Source organism: Brienomyrus brachyistius, chromosome 11 (assembly GCF_023856365.1).
Source record: "Brienomyrus brachyistius isolate T26 chromosome 11, BBRACH_0.4, whole genome shotgun sequence".
In the NCBI taxonomy this organism is placed as follows: domain Eukaryota; kingdom Metazoa; phylum Chordata; class Actinopteri; order Osteoglossiformes; family Mormyridae; genus Brienomyrus; species Brienomyrus brachyistius.
The window spans coordinates 1864299-1881451 of record NC_064543.1 but is presented as its reverse complement, the minus strand read 5'-3'; positions in this window follow the sequence as shown (position 1 = coordinate 1881451).

Below are 17153 nucleotides of genomic sequence, written 5' to 3'. Positions count from 1 at the left end.
CCCGGGCAGAATGGCGGTTTTCCAGTTTCATATTAATTACAAATTAGATGCTGACACACTTGGAATCCGATATCAGCTTTTAATAACTTCAGCTGTTAGTGTACCCCCCCCCCCCCCCCCCCCCCCCCCGAAAATCACAGCACAAAAATAGCTTCAGCTCCTCGTCCCCGTGATGCTCTGTACGGCCGCTGCAGCCCGTAGAATCAGCGGCCGCTTTACTGTACGGAGACGTCTGACTTATTTCAAGTTATTCTGGGCTTAGAACAAGGTCATTGTTAAAACAAAGTGTCTCCACTGCTATCTAGGTCACCTCACATATTAGTACTTTGTCCCAAACTTCCTCTTGCTGCTTATAATTAAATGCACTCAATTATCTGCAATTTAATGGAATTTTAGGAACAGTTTTTTATTTAAGAGGTAATGAATAATAATATAATTGCATATGTAACTGTGCAATCCTCTGTAACTGCAGCTTTATGTAATTACTAAGTCAGCCAATCTGACCTGCTACCGTATGTGTTCTTTCTGTATCTTACGAGCCTTGCATTGTGGGAGGGCGTATCGCCCCTGCTGCACGCTCCGGTTATGTCGATGTGTGCTAAGGGTGTCCTGCACTTTAATTGCCGTCTTTCTGTAAAGGCCGCTCTGCCCACCTGATCGTGAAGGTTTGACGCGTGAGCTGCTCCTGAAAGACCAGGTAAAGGTGGATGATGGTTTTCAGGATATCTTTCCATGTGGGAATAACGCCCAGAAGTTATGAAGAACTTTTTCTGTTATCCATTTGAAAAAGGAAATGTGGGAATTTAGTAGTAATGAACCAGCAGAAAATGGGCACGTTGATATTTACCGCAGGTGCTCAAAAAACAGGTAAAAAGTGAAATGGAGGAGGACAATAGCTCTACACTGGCTTGAAAAATAATTTTAGGGAGCATAAAGATTTGTGAAGTGATGTTTTTAACCTAAATTAGTCCACAGGGTGTTTACAGCACCTGACATCAGAATATTACTTCTTTCATGCACAATCATGTGTTTTTTTTTGGGGGCATTTGTGTGCCTGTGTGTGAGTGTGCGTGTGTGTATGCACGCTCACGTGTGCCTGTTTGTGAGTGTGTGACTGTGCATGTGTGTGAGTGTGCATGTGTGTGAGTGTGCATGTGTGTGAGTGTGCATGTGTGTATGCACGCTCACGTGTGCCTCTGTGTGAGTGTGCATGTGTGTGAGTGTGCATGTGTGTGAGTGTGCATGTGTGTGTGTGCATGTGTGTATGCACGCTCACGTGTGCCTGTTTGTGAGTGTGTGAGTGTGCATGTGTGTGAGTGTGCATGTGTGTATGCACGCTCACGTGTGCCTCTGTGTGAGTGTGCATGTGTGTGAGTGTGCATGTGTGTGAGTGTGCATGTGTGTGAGTGTGCATGTGTGGTGTGTGCATGTGTGTATGCACGCTCACGTGTGCCTCTGTGTGTGTGTGCATGTGTGTATGCACGCTCACGTGTGCCTCTGTGTGTGTGTGTGCATGTGTGTGAGTGTGCATGTGTGTGAGTGTGCATGTGTGTATGCACGCTCACGTGTGCCTCTGTGTGAGTGTGCCTCTGTGTGAGTGTGCCTCTGTGTGAGTGTGCATGTGTGTGAGTGTGCATGTGTGTGAGTGTGCATGTGTGTATGCACGCTCACGTGTGCCCTCTGTGTGAGTGTGCATGTGTGTATGCACGCTCCCGCTCACGTGTGCCTGTGTGTCTCGGAGAGGGGAGGGGTTTAGCGCCCAGGCTGGTCCCTCCCGTTTCTGCCTGAGCTCCTTGCTGACACGTGCTAATAACAAAATGCCGGAAGGGGGAGGGCGGGCAGCGCAGCCACACATTAAACATACTGAACTTGTCCTCTCGCTTATAGATTGTGCGTAATTAATAATTAAACGGTTGCAGTTGTAATGGGTTGACCTCGCTGAACTGTTCATTACTCACCAGCCAGTGGCTTCACTCAAACTATTTTTTCTCTCGCCCTTCGCCGCTTTCCCCCATGGCGAGGGAGCGGCTTGATTGCCACTACATTCCAGCTGACCAAGGGCTTAATAAGAGCTCGCGCTAAATTAAAACTTTCAGGCAGCTGGGAGAGAATGAAAGCCATTAACTCCCATGGACCCACTTCCAGCAGTAATCCAGTTCAGCCAGATACATTACGGCCTAGACTTAGAGGGAGGGAGAGAGACGGGGCCGGGTGGAGGGGAGGGGGGCCACAGTTCTGTGGAGTCAGGGGCCCCAAAGTAACACAGTAAACCCCAAAACTGACACTTATCTTTTAAGATGTTGCAGGAGCCAAAAGTGCTGTTTGATCTGTAGTCTTTTTATCGAAACCAGCACAGAGAGCGATCACACTTACAATTACTGCAGTCACCGCCATGTTAAATCTAGTAAACGTACCCTGAGCTGTTGCAGGGTGCCCGTCTACGCTGTTGTGCTTGTTGTGATTAGGGACTTCGAATATCAAATTAAAGCAAATTAAATCCAAAGTGCTTAATTATATTCTCTGTTGACTCTTTTTATGGGAGTGAATTTATTTTGTGCATAAAATGAAATTGGGTCTTTTTAAGAGGATCATTAATACTGGTATAGCTGGAGGTGTGCTGTGTGCTGAAAGATATAGCAGCAGGACGCGGCACTGCTGTGGGAGCGCATGTATAAATAAGGGCGCACACCTTTGGGGTATCGGCGGGCGCAGGAGAGTGAGCAGGCGAGCGAGCTGGCGGGCAAGCAGGAGAATAAACGGGGAGATGTACATGTGGGGCGTTGGCGGGCGAGTGGGAGAATAAACGGGGAGATGTATGTGTGGGGCGTTAGTGGGCGAGCGGGAGAATAAACGGGAAGATGTATGTGTGGGGCGTTAGTGGGCGAGCGTGAGAATAAACGTGGAGATGTACGTGTGGGGGCGTTGGCGGGTGAGTGGGAGAATAAACGGGGAGATGTATGTGTGGGCCGTTAGTGGGCGAACGCGAGAATAAACGTGGAGATATACGTGTGGGGGGTGCTGGCGGGCGAGCGGGAGAATAAACATGGAGATGTACGTGTGGGGTGTTGGCGGGCGAGCGGGAGAATAAACGTGGAGATGTACGTGTGGGGTGTTGGCGGGCCAGCGGGAGAATTAACAGGGAGATGTACGTGTGGGGCGCTGGCGGGCGAGCAGGAGAATAAACGTGGAGATGTACGTGTGGGGCGTTGTTGGGCGAGCGGGAGAATAAACGGGGAGATGTACATGTGGGGCGTTGTTGGGCGAGCGGGAGAATAAATGGGGAGATGTACGTGTGGGGCGTTGTTGGGCGAGCGGGAGAATAAACGGGGAGATGTACGTGTGGGCGTTGTTGGGCGAGCGGGAGAATAAACGGGGAGATGTACGTGTGGGCGTTGTTGGGCGAGCGGGAGAATAAACGGGGAGATGTACGTGTGGGCGTTGTTGGGCGAGCGGGAGAATAAACGGGGAGATGTACGTGTGGGGCGTTGTTGGGCGAGCGGGAGAATAAACGGGGAGATGTACGTGTGGGGCGTTGTTGGACGAGCGGAGAATAAACGGGGAGATGTACGTGTGGGGCGTTGTTGGGCGAGCGGGAGAATAAACGGGGAGATGTACGTGTGGGGCGTTGTTGGACGAGCGGGAGAATAAATGGGGAGATGTACGTGTGGGGCGTTGTTGGGCGAGCGGGAGAATAAACGGGGAGATGTACGTGTGGGGCGTTGTTGGGCGAGCGGGAGAATAAACGGGGAGATGTACGTGTGGGGCGTTGTTGGGCGAGCGGGAGAATAAACGGGGAGATGTACGTGTGGGGCGTTGTTGGGCGAGCGGGAGAATAAACGGGGAGATGTACGTGTGGGCGTTGTTGGGCGAGCGGGAGAATAAACGGGGAGATGTACGTGTGGGGCGTTGTTGGGCGAGCGGGAGAATAAACGGGGAGATGTACGTGTGGGGTGTTGGCGGGCGAGCGGGAGAATTAACAGGGAGATGTACGTGTGGGGCGTTGTTGGGTGAGCGGGAGAATAAACGGGGAGATGTACGTGTGGGGCGCTGGCGGGCGAGCGGGAGAATAAACGGGGAGTGGTACGTGTGGGGGGCGCTGGCGGGCGAGCGGGAGAATAAACGGGGAGATGTACGTGTGGGGCGCTGGCGGGCGAGCGGGAGAATAAACGGGGAGATGTACGTGTGGGGCGCTGGCGGGCGAGCGGGAGAATAAACGGGGAGTGGTACGTGTGGGGGGGCGCTGGCGGGCGAGCGGGAGAATAAACGGGGAGTGGTACGTGTGGGGGGCGCTGGCGGGCAAGCGGAAGAATAAACGGGGAGATGTACGTGTGGGGCGCTGGCGGGCGAGCGGGAGAATAAACGGGGAGATGTACGTGTGGGGGGCGCTGGCGGGCAAGCGGGAGAATAAACGGGGATTGGTACGTGTGGGGGGCGCTGGCGGGCGAGCGGGAGAATAAACGGGGAGATACATAGTTGTCGATTTGCAGTGTCTAGACAGCTGTGCTCCTCCGCCCCACCCTTGTTAGTGAGAAGCAAATGATTTACTAATAAGAGTTGGGTTAAAAAAATTTGTGTGTAATTATGGATCTTTTTTCCCTTCTCTGATAATTGGTGCCACATGATTATGTGTACAGTCAGTCCTCGCTCGGACGGCTGAGGCTGGGAGGCACGGGCCGTTCTTGTCTGGCGGCAGCCCGCGCCTCTGCCTCTGCTGCTGTCCCCTCACTTCTGACAGATGAACGCGGCGCCCGCTCCCGCCATAATGAATGCGCGCGTGCCTGTGACAGAGCTGCGCGGCGGGTAATTGTTTGGCTCCCTCTAAACGTCACGGCACGCTGAGTCGCAGGGCCCGCGGCAGTGGGGGGCGCTGTGCGGGATGATGTATTGCTCATCCAAGCGGCTGCAGCACTCTGGAGCACGGCGGGATTAAATAAGTCATTCCTTTGTTAATTTAAATAGGTGCATGTATCACACTTTGAGAGGTAGCCTGAGCTGAATGTCAGAGGAAAGCCGCCTAAAGGTGTTTTTAATAGCAAACGAGATTGAGCGCCGGCTCTGATTCCGTCTTCTGTTTTGCTGTTTTTTTTCCTCCCTCCTCATCCTCCAGCTTCCGGTGCCTGCCGTAACGTTAATGAGCAGGCCGTTAAAACCGTATTATGCTTTAATGTCATTACATCACAGCCCGTTAAGATACGGAATAGCAGAATGATAGCAGCGGCCTTCCTGTTTCACTGCGCAGTGCCGTCATGACCGTCCACACTCTGCCTGTCAGAATGCGGGACCGCGGTGCGTTGCAGGTCTTTCGCTGGCCCTGACCGAGGAGCGAGGGCTGGGGGGGGGGGGGGTTGCTCCTATCCCCTTCGCTTGACGTGCTTTTTAATTGGAGCCCCGCCCCCATATCCGTGTCAAACGCGCATCTCCGATTCAACTGCGATTAGTTTTGGTTCCTCCTCCCAGTGTTGCTCTGGGAGGGGAGGTTTCAAGGGACTCTCCCTGCCACAGCTGTTGTACACGACATGGCTCATGGATCCTGAATGGGCTGGGTCTGGCTGCCCCCCCCCCCCGGCTCTCACTGAGGCTGGGCCGTCAGGCTGGCCGCTTGGAAACAGCTCGTGTGAATCACCAACTCCTGACTTTTCTTACAAAAACCAAACACGGACATCTTTGCCGTTTACCTGTGCGGTTATGAGACTCGGACGTGTTCATGCATCGCCACGGTTTAGGATGGCTATTACTGCTGTTACAGTCTGTTTTATTCAGCATCTTAGAGAAGAGGAGGCTTAAACTGAAAGAGGATCACAAGTGAAAGTTTTGTAAGTTATGTGTGGGTGGGAGGCGTTTTGCTGCACGGATACCGGTGGTAGTCGCCGTTAACCTGGACAGTGCGGGGAGCTTAGCGGCGGTCCCTGTGCTCTCAGGGCTTGCAGGAAGTGCGTATTAAGAGGATCCTCAGAGACGGCACTCTCCTCCACCTGCTCTCTGTCCCCCTGGGTCGCTAACCTCCTTCACAGACTGCTGCTGCTCTGTCTCTCCCTAGATATTTCTTCTGCTCTCTTTCTATCCCTGGATGTCTCTCTGAATGTCCCCCTCTTTGGATGCCTCTTCCACTCTTTCTCTCTCCTCCTCTCAATTCCTAAATTCCTGACTTCCATGTGCTTTCTTCTCTCTCTCCATCTCTCTCCTTCCTTCTCCCACCTTGTCCCCTTCTCTCTCTCTATCTCTCTCCTTCCTTCTTCCATTTTGTCCCCTTCTCTCTCTATCTCTCTCCTTCCTTCTTCCACTGTGTCCCCTTCTCTCTCTCTATCTCTCTCCTTCCTTCTTCCATTTTGTCCCCTTCTCTCTCTCTATCTCTCTCCTTCCTTCTTCCACTGTGTCCCCTTCTCTCTCTCCATCTCTCTCCTTCCTTCTCCCACCTTGTCCCCTTCTCTCTCTCTATCTCTCTCCTTCCTTCTTCCATTTTGTCCCCTTCTCTCTCTCTATCTCTCTCCTTCCTTCTTCCATTTTGTCCCCTTCTCTCTCTCTATCTCTCTCCTTCCTTCTTCCACTGTGTCCCCTTCTCTCTCTCCATCTCTCTCCTTCCTTCTTCCACCCTGTCCCCTTCTCTCTCCATCTCTCTCTTTTTCTCTCACCCTGTCCTCTTCGGTCTCTCTTTCTATCTCTCTCCTGCCTTCTCCCACCCTGTCCCTTTCTGTCTCTCCACCTTTCTCCTGCTCTGTCTCTATCTCTCTCTCTACCTTTCTCCTACTGTGTCCCTTTCTCTCTCTCCATCCCTCTCCTCCCCCGTCCCCGGTCATCTCCTCCGCCCTCGATTCCCACACCCGCTTCTCCGGTTTCAGCCGCTGATGTACACACGGCTGTCCGGTCCTGTTTGCACATAGTTCTGCCTTTGTGATCAGTCTCATTAGTGATTTTCGTAAAAGGCGCCATGCTGTTCCTGATGTCTTCCCTGGATTTTTAGGATAGTTTACATAAATGCCTCTGTAATTGTTCTGAACTAAGAATAGGGGGTTCAGGTGTTGCCAAAAACGAGAAAAGCCGGGAACATTGTTGGAAAGCGATGGTACAATGCTGCCTCGTTATCGGAAGCCCCCGTCCAAGGCCAGACAGTCCCTATCACCATGTTAAGATTCAGACGGCACCATTGCCTGTTTTTATATACGTAATATGAACCTGCCCAGTTTTAGCAATAATTTCATCAGTAATTACATGTTTGTCAAATGCAAATGCCCAACTATATGATGTGCAGTTTATGTAACTTCACACTCCTAAATACTAAAAATAATATTGTATAATCAAAGTATGGATTCTGGTTGTTCATTTTCAGTTTTAACACCTGTGTAATGCTGACGGTTTCCACACTGTCGCCCTCATAATCTGTCTTTCCAGCATAATGCCGAACTTCATGTCTTTCTCTAACTCGTCCTTCTTTGTTCCGTCTCCCCCTCCCTCGCTTTCTTCCTCCCCCAGGACCCCCCTGTCCTTCCTGTGGGCCAGTTCAGTGAGACGTTCGTTCACTTCATCACACAGTGGTAAGATGGCTTCTGCGGCTGCCGTCTCATGCTACCGACGGCCTCGGTGCCCAGTATCACGTTCTCCCGCTTTCCTGTCGTCGTGTGTCAGAGTGTGTATTTGCACTCTTAGAGTTAAACTCGCCTGTCAGATCATACGACCTGGTAACGACCGTGTTTGTTTTGTGTCCCTGCGGTCACCTGTGTAGGAGTTACAGCAGGAAAACTGACGGTACAAATAAAAAGATTGATGCGTCATTCAGCCGTATTTTCTGAGATTTCTCATAAATTGTTGTCCACTCTGAGGTATAATCAGAAGCACCTTGCTAACAAGGACACAGAACATTGTCCTGCTGGGACCTCATCTGCAATAATGTGACTCTGATTTGTGTCTGTGCAGCGGAGAGCTACAAAAAAGTAAAAATATTTACTCTCCTTATCTGCTCGGTCTGTTGGCCTCTGCTTGGGTACACATGCTGCACGCCACAGCCCTCACCACCCACCAGCTGCCAAATTTGGGTCCTTTCCCTCCCGGGGTCTCCCTTTCAGAACCTCCTGGGGACCCCAGGAGCCCCCAGATGTGTTTGTGGGGTGGGGGGCCAGCTGAGCCAGCCAGCTGCTGTTTACTCTCCCTCAGCCTTATTTACACAAACAGGTCACCTGGCGCAGGAGAGAGGCTGGGCTCATTCCGGCAAGGAGAGCCCCACCGCTGCCCCGCCCACCGGCCGGCTATTTTTAACCAAATGGCGAGCACGCATAATTCATCACGCCACAAACCGGTTACCTCCAAATGTTTCCTTCTCCCTCTAATCCTTCACCTCCCTTATCTAGGTCAAAATGACAAATCTGCACATGCTTAGGTGATCTGGGCCACGCGAAGCCAAATAACAGCCAATTAGTCACCCCCTAAACGCCACGCTGATTAAAAAGACCATCATGTGGTGATATTAAAATTATCCGTTTTATAAAATATGCTGTGTGCTCTGTTGCCATAATAGTGCCACAATACAACAAACTGCACAACAGGCTATAAAACAAACAAAAGAATAACCGCACGCAGTAGAAACTCAACAAGACCGCAATAAAACAAACTACACGAGAGACAACACGACCAGCAGAAGGTACAAGCAATACAGTGAAGCCTGGTATATGACAGGCAACAGTCCCAAGGGCCGTACAGCAAACGCACGTAAACTACACCGCAGGCTGTACAGCGAGCCAAATGCGAATGAAGGCAAAAGCTGGTCGGGGGGCAGAACTCCTGCACCAGCATGTAGAAATCACGCATGGAAACGCAGCAGCCTTACAGTGCGGCCAGGCAGAGTCATGTTCTTCGCAGTCTGTGGATGAACATGATGGACGAATGAAGATGTTTTTGAATGTGTCCGAGTCTTTATGCCGGTAGCGTTCAGGTAACTAGACACTGCCTGTGTACTGAGTTAAGATATTTATTATTTTGGCATCTCAGAAACAGATTACGATGGACATAACGTGCGTATTAGCACAGTGTAAACCCGCTGTAAACCCGCTGCGGCTGATTTTGGGCTGAACGCTTCTTCCTCTCCTTGCAGCATGAGAAAACAGCCCAAAGAGCGACCAGCACCCAACAACCTCATGGTGAGTCACCCGGGCCGCTGCTCCCTCTCTCCCTGTTCAAAGGCAGCCTACGTGTGCGTCTGGCCCGAGAGCCCTGCTCCGGCGTGGCCTCCTGGGGGCACCACTGAGCCAGAGGTCTTCCCTCCCCGGGAGCCAGGCCCGCTCATAACACAGCGATTTGAGCCTCTCCACTGGAGGGAGAGAACCTCCTGGCAGGTTACTTTATTTAGCCGGGATCTGTCGATTTCACAATCAACGCTCGGCTATAGATAAAGAACAGAAAAATTTGTAAGTAATAATTACAAAGCGTGCCACTGTCCTGGAGGGGGTCTCCTCGGCATTTTACTGTCATCAGTGGCGTAAAGCTGGCAGTAAAATCAGGGTAGGACACAATGGGGGGGGGTGTTGATGAACTGGATTCGGGGCAGTTAGGGCGGATGCCAGGGGTAAAGGCTGTAATGGCGCCGCAAGCTGATGTATGCGAAACCAGGCCGGGCCTGAAGCGGCTCTCAGACACCGCAGGCCGGTCTGACGTAGCGAGAGAAGAGACCAGGAGCAGCGGATCACTGACGGGTCACTGTCGGGTTGCTGTGGCCATGGTCCCGCCATGGAGACCTGCTCCCTGTCCACCAAGCTCGTCCTGTCAGGAATGGCATGCAGCCGTCCGCAGGGGGGGGTCCTCCCCGCCAGCCGAGGAGGAGTGCCTGTGCGGAGCACCTCGCTGAGGTTGGGGGCCTGATGTGTCTGTGTGTGTAAGCCATGGGGGGGGGGTCCAACACGGCCTTTCCGCACCACTACACCCCCTGCAGGTCTCTTTCCTTTCATCACTCTCCTGTTCCCACATAACTCAGATCCTTCAAAACCATAAACATCATATTCCCCAACGAGATCAAATTTATGAGCGGACGGTGCAGTGGGACCCCCCCAACCCAACCTGCATGGGTCTCCACTGTCTGACCTGAGCACGGTCCGGTTCTGTTAAAGCATGAAATAAATAAGTAGGTGGCAGAATGAGTTGGTCCGCGTTTCCGCTGGGCTCTCGGGGAGAGTCCCACACGAGGCCAAGGTCGACACAATGATGAGAATGTGGGCTCCCCTCGCCGGCCTGATCGTCCCGGCGCAGGGTGGACAGGTTATGCTAATAAAGCGTAATATGGTAATATAATACAGGGGTTAAATACTGTCACAACAACTCCTCAAATAAGATAAAATTTCCAGTCCCTGGAGCTAATCCACACACACTCTGATTTAAATCAGGCCTTACATATATCAGAGGCAGTGGGGGGTGTGTCTGATATTACCCCACCCCGTAGTCTAAGTGCGAGCTGATCCTGCCTCCTGGGGAGGCGGGGGGGTGTCGCACCTCTCTTGTTGCCCACATTTGGGCGATTTTCCCCCGCAGCCGCGGCCTTCCCCGCTAGCCGTGATGAGCAGGAGATGAGGTCATGGCCACGCGGCCAGCGAATGGTGCGCTCACGACAGTGCCTGATTGTCTCATCTGAGAGGGCCCGCCCGCCCGCCCCCCCCCATTCTATCTGTATGTAAATGCAGAGTCCACAGCTGGAATCGCACAAAGAAGCGTGATTTACTAATAGTTATTATCTTTGCTGCTTGTTCCCCCAGCAGAGCTTGCAAAACAAGCAAATTGTGTCTTTATGATAATGTGTCTTCCTTTCGGAGGCCTGGCAGAAACATTTATTATTATTACTATTATTCCATTATTATTATTACTGACGGTATTATCAGTGGGCCGTTAGCACTGCTGTCGAGCGTCTTGAGGAACAGTCATGGCCTCCAGAATAGAAGGATTTTTTTTTTTTTTGTTGTTCAGGGGACGTGCCGGGAATGCTGGTGGGGGGGGGGCAGGCATGTCCGCGCAGGGGCACACATCGCAGAGCTGCATCTCAGGCACATTTCGGGCGCCGTGTCCCTGTGATGCATAACCGTTAACGGCGAGTTAGTCTCCAGTAAAGTATCAGCTGAGGACTAACTGAGCTTGGTCTCGACTGTGTGTGGACGACGCTCCACTCCCTTCTGACTGACCGCATACGTATCACCCTGCCTCTGTCTAAGCAAAGTGATAGTCTCACTCTTTTCTGGTGACACACATCATTGGTGACGGAGCTGGGTTCCGTGTTTGACGCCCGTTTCCCATCGGCTGCGTCTCCCTGACACGAAGCGGCTGGCTCACGCTTCCCAAAGCTCGCTCCAGGACCCTGTGAACGCAGCACCTGACAAAGCAGCTCCGGCTCTGTCTCTGAAGCGCCCCCCCCGTCCACGTTTCCTGTCTTCTCCGTCCTCGCCTGGCGTGTCACTGTTCCGCGCCACGTTGAGCCTTTCATGCTGCGGTAATCTGAAGACCCTGACGCCGGGTGCCCCAGGCCAGCGCCTGCTGAATGTTCCGGTAGCCGTGATGCACTTCATAGTGGCGTCAGGCCGCCCAGTTCCTGTACAGTGAGGTCTTTCTCTCTAATGCTGGAATGACGGTAAGAGATCCTGTCCTGCTGATGTTGGGCGTTACAAACAAAGGCCACTCCCCCAGCCACCCTGTTTTGTGTTGCTGGGGCACGATTCTGCCATGATTGACACCCCTTGTCCTGTGCAGCGAGCCCCCCCCCCATTGTCGCTCGTCCTTTTAGCACCTTTGTCCCAAGCCGTCCCCACAGACCGCATGGGCCCATATGTGGCAATCGAGGCCCCATCCCGTGTGACAAAGAGACTGTGCCGCCCCCCTCATGTGGAGGCACTGCGAGTCTCCAGGCCTGCCATGTATTCTGTGTCCCCCCCCCCACCACCGTGGCCCCCATAATGGGAACTGGCGAGGAATGGGGTGTAGAGGGGCGGGGGAAGGAGGGGGGGGCAGCCCTGGGGGCACACCCTCAAAGACACAAACAGCTCCAATTAGGGCGAATCTGTCATGCCGTTGTGTCAGACACCAACGCGTCTATTTTTTATTTTCATTTTTCTTCTCGAGGGCCTTCAGGAGTGAATCCGTTCCCGTTTCCCCACTGCTACCCCCGTTAGCCGCGTACAGCCTCTCTGCCCTCATCATCTTAAACAGATGAATCTTTGCAGGCATCATTCAACAGCACAGTCTCCCAGCCGCCCCCTAATGCCCGGGCCGGCACACTGCTGCGAGACGCCTGGCTCAGGCGGGGGGGTGATCCTGGATCCTGGTTACTCATGTCCTTGCTTGGTGGTGGCTGGGCCTGTAAGTCTGTCAGTGAGAAATCAGCACTTGTGACTCCGCCCTGTCAGTCCCAGCGCCTCCCCTTTTCCTCGCTCAGTCGTCCCTGTATCCAGTGGGAGCAGATCATTAGTATGCAAATCGGCAGAAGGCCTAGTCATCGCTCTGACTCTTTGCTTTCCTCTTTTATGATTTCGTGCCTCTTCCCCAATGTTGGGGTCTTACTCTCTCCCTTCACTCACACACACCCTGGAACTGCTTATACAGTCCTGCCTCCGCTTAAACAAACACACACACACACACACACTCAGCTGCATCTTCCCAACACCATCTAATGAGGTGATGGCCAGCCACTTGTTATAATTGCTTTAGACTCCTTTTAATTTTCAAGCTTATTAATCATATGTTGAGTTATTTAAAATTGCATAAATTAATCTTAGATTAAAAAGCCTATCAAAGCCTCAAAACAATTAAAGAGTAAGGTAAAATTTCCCCTGGGCTGGCAGTTTTATTTTAATAGAGTATTCAGGTGATTATCATACTTTGATTCCTCTCTGTGATTAATGCAGCCACACTTTTAAATGAGTTTTCCATCCCGCTCTTGTGCAGAAAGGTAAACGTGATCTAGATAATGACCTAACTGTGAGGTATTTATTTTATTTCCCCTCTTAATAACTCTCTCCACCCATGCCTGATTTCCGGAGCACCTCGTTTAATTAATGACTGGCTTCTCGTTCCGCGGACGCGATGCCATGTTCGGCCTGGGGTCTCACCGCACATTCTGGGGTGTCCCGCCAACGGAGCCCCCTCCCACCGGCTCGCGCAGATTAATCCGTGGGCGTGCAGTGCCGCATCCCGTGGCCCAGAGGGCGCGATCGGGAGGGCGCCGGGTGCACGTGGGCTCAGCGCGACTCCTGGCTTTGTTTGCGTGAGGTCAGATCCTTCAGCAGAAGGTGCAGCAACAGAAGCGTGCTGCAGGGAGCGTCTGGCAGGCCACGCTCGACCGGAATGCGCCACAAACCGTTATTAATCAAGCGCGTTAAATATAGCTGCCCGTGTGAAATTGAAGCGGACGCCACCTATCTGTGAGGCGTCCTGGCGGGCGCATCGCGGGCACGGGGGCCGCGTGCTTCCCGGCTCCTTCTGTTTGCAGACGCTCGTTGAGCTCTGGTGAGTAGTGGGCTGCTTCCCAAATCGCTCCCTCGTTCACTCTACCCTCCGGCTAGTGGGCCCAGTGCACGTGAAAGCATGCGGCGGCCGCCCGGATCCCGGACGACGTGAGAGGGTAGAGCTGAGCGCGGCCGGTACCCCCCCCGGACCCGCCACGGTGTTGTCGCTCAGGCCCATTACCCCGGCGCCTGTGTCACCTGAAGCTCCACCGTTTAGCCGCGTCTCTGCCAGCTAACCACAAAGCCTTTGGCACTTGGTATATAAATGGTTAGCTGTTCAGGATAGCAACCATCGGCCTGCTTATTATGTTTAGTGTTACATGCTTAGTCAGCATGTCCTTTATGTTACTGGGTACCTAGCAAATGCTAATTGGTAGCCCGAGTACCCGCTGGTGGCGCCCAGTAAGCCCAGCACGCTCTGTTCGCAAATAAACCATCCCGGGGGCAGGAGGCCCTGCTTCCTCACTCACTGATACTCAAATTAAGGGGGCAGTTTAGCCTGCAGTGTTCCAGCAAGCACCCCGAGGGCCAATTTGCAGCGAGGCCGGCTAATAGACCATAGCTTTTAAAGGCAACCGCTTGAGTTGATCAAGGAGTTTGTACCCAGCCCTTGTGTATATCTGGGGCAAGAGGATGTGGGGGGGGTGGGGGGTCACGGAAGTCATCCCTCAGTTATGCTTGGTTTTCATTAAAGTCAGGAGCGGTAGGTAACCTGTTAGGGTCAGGGTGGAGAGCAGGGGTGACTTGGTGTTGGATATTAAAGTCATTCATCTGGCCTTGTGAGTCTGGCCCCCCGCAGAGGCCGCGGGTGATTGATGTGATGGGCACAGAGCGCACACGGCAACGCACTGTCCTCTCCTCCCGCACATATGAGAGTAATTAACCTCAGTCTATCAGAGTCTGTCCGGCTGGTCGGCCCATTAGCAGTGAGGCAGGATTGATGGGGTCCTGCACGGCCCTCAGGAGCCGTGCCGGACCGGACCGGACCGGACCAGCGCTGGAGGAGAGGAGCTGTGTCTTCCGGAAACGCTGTCTATCTTTGTGCCGAGGGTGGGCTGTCATGGCTGACCCTCGCTCTCAGACTCCATTAAGCACTGAGGAGTGGCCGTTTGAGCTGCCTACTTACGCAATCCTTTCACTACCAACCCCCCCCCCCCCCCCCCCACCAGCAAAGAAAGTTTGCTGCCCCGGGGTACAGTACGGGTTCTGAGATCGGACCCGCTCTGCAGCTGCCCCGATTCTGCTCATGTGACCCTTATTAACTCTGCCATATCTGGTATTTGTCTGCATTAATTTTTCATTCGCTGTGTACCTGCCCGGTGACCGTCCCCGGGAGGCTGCGGCCATCAGCTGATATTGATCCTGCTTGCATGAGTACAAAAGAAAAAGACACCGTGCCTGAGGATTTAATTAGACAGGCGGCCGGGCGCCTGTTGCGGGGACCAGTGTCTTTATCCCGCTGTTTCTTTGCTGGAGGTGTGAACAGACCCTCCAGTGTGGGGGGCACTGGATACTCAATGGGCTTCGCCGTTTCTTACAAACACGCTCTGGTGTGTAATTAATGTGACTAAATTGCGCTGGATTGACAAACCCTTGAGTCCTACATAATCTCAAGTGCGATATTTATTTCCATATATCCGCTCAGAGTTAGTTAACGTTTCTGTGCTAGTTTGGCAGGTTTTAGATTGTATATGATTGTGGATCTTGGTGAAGTGGCTGAATGAATTTATTTACAGAACATAAACCTGGTGAATGTCTTATGCTGTGTGAGTCGTAGGGCATCTTCTGCTCCCAAGATAAAACCCCTTGAGATGAGTCTTGCCTTCTGTTATTCAGCAGGTAAATGGTAGATTACGGTTATATGTACATGGCTTATTGTTCAGGGTGTAGGTCCGGGCCGCTTCTGTATGCGTCGTTCTGCCTCGGATAATCCGAGCAGAGAAGCGGCCTTGTTAAGCGGAGAAATGAGGGTGCAGATTGACGCCGGATAGCAGCGATGCCGGCCATCTCCAGCTCGGCCGCCTATTAAGCGTGAGCTGCTCAGTAATGGCTCTGCGAAGAGGCCCTTTATCAAAGAAAGCATTGGTGACATGTTCATTTAAAAAGCAGCGTTTGTCGTTGTTTATCTAATTTTTGAACTTGACAGGGAAGATTAGTCCATCTGCCACTCAGTGTCATGCGGCCTCCCGCCCGCACAGCCTGCTCCCCACCCCTGACCCCGCTCTGACCCCGTGGGCTTGGGGGAGCTTCTCAAAGCCAGAGACTGGCAGACACAGCGCCGTCACTAATGAAACCAGCTTCTGCTACATTGGAGCTTCATGCATAAAATGTATTTTCTGCTTCAGACAGCATTCAGCTGTAAAACGTCCCTCATCTTTTCAAGGATATTATTTTCTTGTGTTGAGGTTAAAGGTTATTGGTCAATCCACTCATATCAAATAAAAAAAAAAAAACAATTAAAAAAATAGGAGATACTGAGCAGAACCTGACCTAAAAGTGTCCGACCGCACCGAGCCGTATGTACGGGGCCGTATTGGACTGTACCCGACCGCGCCGAGCCGTATGTACGGGGCCGTATTGGACTGTACCCGACCGCGCCGAGCCGTATGTACGGGGCCGTATTGGACTGTACCCGACCGCACCGAGCCACATGTACGGGGCCGTATTGGACTGTACCCGACCGCGCCGAGCCGTATGTACGGGGCCGTATTGGACTGCACCCGACCGCGCCGAGCCGTATGTACGGGGCCGTATTGGACTGTACCCGACCGCGCCGAGCCACATGTACGGGGCCGTATTGGACTGTACCCGACCGCGCCGAGCCACATGTACGGGGCCGTATTGGACTGTACCCGACCGCGCCGAGCCACATGTACGGGGCCGTATTGGACTGTACCCGACCGCGCCGAGCCACATGTACGGGGCCGTATTGGACTGTACCCGACCGCGCCGAGCCACATGTACGGGGCCGTATTGGACTGTACCCGACCGCGCCGAGCCACATGTACGGGGCCGTATTGGACTGTACCCGACCGCGCCGAGCCACATGTACGGGGCCGTATTGGACTGTACCCGACCGCGCCGAGCCACATGTACGGGGCCGTATTGGACTGTACCCGACCGCGCCGAGCCACATGTACGGGGCCGTATTGGACTGTACCCGACCGCGCCGAGCCGTATGTACGGGGCCGTATTGGACTGTACCCGACCGCGCCGAGCCACATGTACGGGGCCGTATTGGACTGTACCCGACCGCGCCGAGCCACATGTACGGGGCCGTATTGGACTGTACCCGACCGCGCCGAGCCACATGTACGGGGCCGTATTGGACTGTACCCGACCGCGCCGAGCCACATGTACGGGGCCGTATTGGACTGTACCCGACCGCGCCGAGCCACATGTACGGGGCCGTATTGGACTGTACCCGACCGCGCCGAGCCACATGTACGGGGCCGTATTGGACTGTACCCGACCGTGCCGAGCCACATGTACGGGGCCGTATTGGACTGTACCCGACCGCGCCGAGCCACATGTACGGGGCCGTATTGGACTGTACCCGACCGCGCCGAGCCGTATGTACGGGGCCGTATTGGACTGTACCCGACCGCGCCGAGCCGTATGTACGGGGCCGTATTGGACTGTACCCGACCGCGCCGAGCCGTATGTACGGGGCCGTATTGGACTGTACCCGAC